Here is a 6163-nt window from a genome sequence, read left to right as displayed (position 1 = left end):
ACACCTATTGCTTTCAGCGTGACAGTGATGACCAGAGCTCTCTTCGTATCAACTAATGGCCCGTTTCTGGTGAACGCAAGACTTGGGTAATTTAGTGCTCCCAGTACTAGCGACAGACACTGAGCTTCATAACAACAATTCATTGCAAGAAGGCTCGTCACACTTTTTCTGTAACTTATTTTAGCTCAACCGTAGCTGCATTTTCAAACTTATTTGAGAAACTTGTGCGGTGCCTGTAACTTGCTTGAGGACCAGAGAGCTATCATCTGCCATCTCCTATGAGTAAAGATAAAATTACCCACTAGTCAGGTCCCGGCTCCCTATCCTGGCACTTTGATCTTATTTTGGTTGTATTATTATTAACTGCTTTTGCTTAGTTTTGAGCAATTGTGTGATTTCCCCTCTAAAATAAATCATGAGATACAGGGGGACGATTAACATACTTTAGTAACTATACTGTAGCTAACCCCATAGACCAAGAGGAGAGAAAAGAGTGCTGACCAGGAATAAATATGGGGTAGAAACATTTAGAAGTGATCCCGAGCAGACTCAAGACTGGCATGGAAGATACTCCCCCCATGACTGGTGCTCCCACCAAGAACAACACCATGCCTCCTCGGCAAGGAGCTCAGGGTGCTGCTGGGTCACTGCATCATCCCACCAAGGAAGAAGGACCTCAGCCTGCAGGTGGGAATTTAACTTCAGGGATGAGGGGCAGGTACTTTAATTGGAGAAAGCTTGAGGAGCATTGCTCTCCATCCATCCAGGCCTATAGAGTTGTCCTTAATACAGTCACATGCCAACACACTGACCCTCCAACTCGTCACTGGGGCCTGGACTAGCTCTGAGAAGCAAGGCAGCTGTAGAAGTGCACTTTGTTGTTAACAAGGAAGAAAGTTTCTTTCTTGTTAGTCCCCGCTCATTAGTCTCTCATGGCTTGTTAAGAAAAATGAGGTAAGTTGACTACAAGCCCACTGAGAAGCTTTCACAGTGATTAGGAAACTTTCTTGGTAAACCCCAGAAGGTCTTGTTAAGCTGATGACTCCTGGAAGGGTGGTTGGTCCCCAAGGACCACTTCTTGCTCTGGGAACAGGAGCAGCATCACTTGTGATGGAAATAGCTGTAACCACCTGTATGGCGAGAGCCTGGAGCTCAGGCCTGCTGGAGGGCTTTCTGGGCCAGTACAAGTGTGGTCATACACTCTCATTAAAGAAAGAGACATCCTTGTCTTCGTGATGTGTGTAGATAACGTGGGTCCCTGGGTTCTCACTAATGGGGTGATCTGTCCCTGCCTGCTTTTGACCCCCTGGCAGAGGAAGCCGGGGAAGCTCGTTGCATTTCTCCTCACCTTTGGACCTCCTCAAGGACACCTCACACCTTGAATTTCTTGTCATTAATCACCTTGGGATAGATTTGATTTTGTCTTTTTTTTTTTAATTCTTAAACTGCAAGGCAAGTTGAAGTACACTACATACATCCTCCATGTCAGACTGATTTTCCTAAACATGATTTTCCTACCATTACGAATTTGGGACTGGAGAATAAGCACAGGAATGGGCTCACCTGGCTCTCAATATCTAAAAATTCATTGTCTAATTATGAGATAAGCAGCCAGGTTCCCTCTAAAATCTGTGGGAATAAGAGAATGTTTTGTCACATCCTAGGACAGACAGTTAAGACAGATGTGGTGCAACAGGAGCAGGTCTGGACATCAAAAGGACTGACCTGCTGTCCATGGTCAGCGTTTTGGAATAGTTTCCTCTGGATTAAATTTATTCTGGTCCAGGGATCTGAACACCTACTGGAGGTGGAAGTGCATTAGGTGCCCCCCTCAAGCCCATTTTCAGTTTGTTTTCATCCAAAAGGAACCCAGCTCACGCGGCCTGACCCCAGCCTGCGATGGGAACGAAAACACGGCGAGGGGAGAAAGCTGGGAGATCTTCGAACTTAAACTCTTTGAACTGCACTATTTGTCTGAACAAAAACTAGAAGAATAGAAACGCACCTTTACTGATCACAAATGGAGACAAGGAACTCTGACTTAATCACTCAGCTTTTATTCATGTACATTTGAAGGAGATTAATCTACTTTGGTTCACCTAATCCTTCTTCCCAACAGTCTTAATAATAACAAGAAAAACAGCTTGGTTGTTTTTTTTTCCTTTTGGTTGGAAGAAATAATAACTAATAATAACTAAGAATAACTATTAATAAGAAGCTGCTTCATCTTTTTTGCATGTTTTCCTACAAGCGGCACTGGAAACTTTCGCTTAAATTGCAGGAAAGGAGTAAGGTGCAGTGAAATTCCCCAGGCCAGGTCTGGTTTGGTTGCCCTCATGTAGAAATCTGGTGCCATTTGCTCTGTCCTGAGGTGCCAAGGACATTAGTATGCACTTGACACGTATGCCATGCAACCTGCAGGAGAGCTGGGCCATTCTGGAGTGACATCTGAAAGCTCAGAGGGAGACCCAGGGGCATGACCAGGGTGTTCATAGTCTACGTTCAGGCATCTCAGATGCCTCTGTGCTTCTTGACATTGGTTCTTCCAGTCTGACCCACCCTATCCATACTGGTGTGAATGTTTCACTGGGAAAATAGTCTAGGACTATGAAAAGTATGTTTATGTGGTGCAATACATATGTGGTGCATCGTGAAGAAATAACTGGGACGGCTCAGGACCAGAGGCCCGTTACTTCATGACACATGGAGCTCCACCTGAGCTACTGGTTTGGGCATAAGTAAGGAATATTTAATCCAGATAAAGCACAGAGTGAAGAAGATGATGTACAACAACAAGGCCAGCCGCTGCTAAGATCCCACTTTATAGCAGCCATAAATTATATATGGGAAGGAGAGGAGGTCTGCCTGCACAGTGACATCTCCTGTCCATCAGGAAGCACTTCAGGATCAGAAGAGCTTATGCTCCTGCGTTGCATCCTCCTGCACCTATGGTGAAAAGCAACAAATGAAAACACAAACAAGAAAAGACAGGAATACCAGAGATCCAGGAAGGACAAGTTCCCAACGAAGAAGTGCATTGGGGCATGGAGCGATGAGCTACGGCATATCACTAGGATGAGGGTGATGTTGCTCATGAGAGTGGTGACGTAGGCTAAGGTGAACACCATGAACAAGAGAAGCTGCAGCTTCGGGTCATTGGTGAACCCCAGGAGGATGAAGCTGGTGACCGAACTGTGGTTCCTCTCTTCCATGGACAGGGGAGAGGGACTGACCTGGAGACACAGATCACGGTGGCTATTTCATATTTGCAGTGCGGGGTTTGGGGACACCAGCTAAGAGAAGGGCTTGCATGTTGCTGGCATTGCTCTCTGTACCAAAACACAGCTACACACACACACAGAAGAAAAAAGCAGAGTAAATTTTGTGTTGAGAAGGGCTGCGCTGCTATGATTTTGGTTGTGCTATTTTATGTCAAATAAAGGTTTGGCGTTTGCATCACCTTGCATCACTTTGAAAGCTGCATTTGCCGTGAACGTGCGCATATACACACACTGGGCGTGGTGCTGTGCATACAGGTATGCACACAAGCAGTTTCTATACGTTGCATATAATGCATTAAATCCTTAATAAAATATATGCAGGATATGAAAATACGGGTGGGTATATACATGTACGTATGTGTACAGGTACGTATGCGTACATGTAGCTCTGTAGGTATTTGCTGACCGTGCATTCCCTGACTTTTGTGAATGTGAAATCTCAATCTCAGTGTTGCATTAAATTACTCATACTTTGAGACTCCTGAATTTGAAGTCCATATGGAGAAACTGGAGACACACGTTGAAGACGAATGCATGTAGATTCGCCATCTGGTACGAACCAACACAGTGTCATTAGATTCGTTTTCATGAGTCATACCAGTAAAAGCACTCTCTCATTAAGTTTTCTGTTTTGCATGAGCAAACATTGAATGGTTGGATGTATGCCCTAAAAGTCATGATTACAAGTGTGCGTATCTGGAAAGACCTTTATTTTTAGGCACGTTACTGAAAGCAGCAGTCATTCAGTGCGCGCGTGTGCTTGCACACCTGACTACGGGCACACTTGCATGTACAGAAGCTGGAATTCATCTCACCTGACACTGCAGTTGACAAGCCAATTATTTAAGCTCTTCCATAGCCAATGAAAGTGATAGGCTCTTCCATAGGGAGACCAGAACATGAGCTGTGTCCTGCTGCTTCCTTGCAACTTTCCCCATGCTCCAACCAGGTCTGTGAAGACCCTCTCCCGGTGCCCCTGGTGCTGGCTGCTTCTCAGAGGTGCTGCAGTGGCCTTCATTTTCTCACCTGGCCTCATTTGTTGATTCTAATGTTTGTCATCAGGTAACACAAGGGATGGGCAGAGAGTTGAGGAGAGAAAGGAAAGAAAACCAGATCTCCTTGAAGATTTATCTTCTTGGCTCTCCATGACACCATATCGCTCGTTGGCCCTTTTTGCCCAGAAATACTTATGGACTTTTGGTCTTGTCCAGCAAGTGCCGATGGGATCACGAGAACAAAAGCGCGATGATCCTCTCTGTGGGACATCCCCACACCAGCTCATCTCACAGGGCAGAGCAAGCAGGTATGTCCTCCCCTGTCCCCGCACCAACCATGGTGTGCGGCTGGGGACATTTATCCATTGCCTCGTTCTGCGTTTCCTTAAGGCCCCGATCCCTGAAGTGTGTAGTTCAGCTATTTGGTACAGCCTTTGTGCCGAGAAAATGTTGCTGCACAGTTGTGCATCCCCCAGAGATGATCTCCTGCACCCCAGAAAGAGAATTTTCAGAGCTTTCATGGCTCTCCATGTTACGTGCTCATTATTTTCATCACTCAAGCATCATCAAGCATTGGAACAGGCTGCCCAGGGAAGTGGTTGAGTCTCCATCCCTGGAGGTATTTAAAGAACGGATAGATGTGGTGCTCGAGGACATGGTATAGATGGACTTGGCAGTGATAGGTTAACGGTTGGACTCGATGACCTTGAGGATCCCTTCCAACCTTGACGATTCTATGATTCTATGATCACTCTAGCTGCAGAACAAAGATGCAAACTCACGAACATCCGAGTTATTTGCATTTAGTTGATCATATCTTTTTACTAGTCTGAATCCGGGAGGAAATGAGAACTCTTCCTAGGAGTCTCTCCAGAGCATCCTTCACCTCCATGTTCCGCAGGCTGTGGATGAGGGGGCTCGGCGTGGGGATCACCAGGGTGTAGACAACAGACACTACGTTTTCCTCATCCAGGGACCAGCTTGAACTCTGCAGTCAATTGGGAGAAGTGGGACCTCTTAGGCAATATTCAGATAAGCTATTTAGGATGTTTATTTTGGAGCAAGACGAATTGCTTCCTAGAGTAGCTGGCAACAAGGTGGGGAATGGTCAGATGAAGAAGTTTACATCTGTAGATGACAACATTCAGCTAAATCATGCCCCTACTCAACAGCTGGTGTGCTAAATAAAAGCACTGAGGTAGCTATAAATGATCTGGAAAGGAAAAAAACCCCACTACAACCCCATGATTAGCTTTTAATTTCTCAAAAAATGTTGTTTCCAGTTTCATTATGGTCTTTCTTTCCAGAGGCCTGCAGGCTGGGATGCATAATGAGAAATCCCACGCCAACCCAGGGTCTGGCCCTGGAGACGAGCACCAGACTGTGCACCACGTGCTAACGCCACTGAACGATTCATTTCGCGCTTCACCTTTTTTTTTTTTTCCCCTTCGAGCAATTCAGTGCTCATCAAGTCCGTGTTGACATTGTATGGATTTTGGTGGAATGAAATTAAACTTCAAGCACAGCTCATGAGCGTATTTGGAAGGAGCCGCGCGCTGCTGTTAACCCATGCAGACCAGCTACTTTCCAGGGGTGAAAGATCCGCTTAGGAGTTTGGGTGTCTTCTCTCATTCTCAGGACAAATTTTTGGGAGCTAGAGACCAAAACCTGACAGATATCTTAGGGAAAGAAGCCATACAGACTCTCAATAGCTTTTTTTTTTTTTTTTGGTAGGTTCTGCTTTCTGCATACCTTTAAATTAAAATTCATTAGAGGATTTTTGGCATTGTTGCACACTTGAGCACAGATTGTGTTTTATATATTTCCTGAGTGACTAAGATTTAATGAACAGAATAAGGATAGCAAGTAAAAACAATAACACAGGCA

This window comes from Platalea leucorodia (genome assembly GCF_965183815.1).
Source record: "Platalea leucorodia genome assembly, chromosome: 7".
Taxonomy (NCBI): Eukaryota; Metazoa; Chordata; class Aves; order Pelecaniformes; family Threskiornithidae; genus Platalea; species Platalea leucorodia.
The sequence above is the reverse complement of the archived record's forward strand: the minus strand, read 5'-3'. Positions refer to the sequence as shown.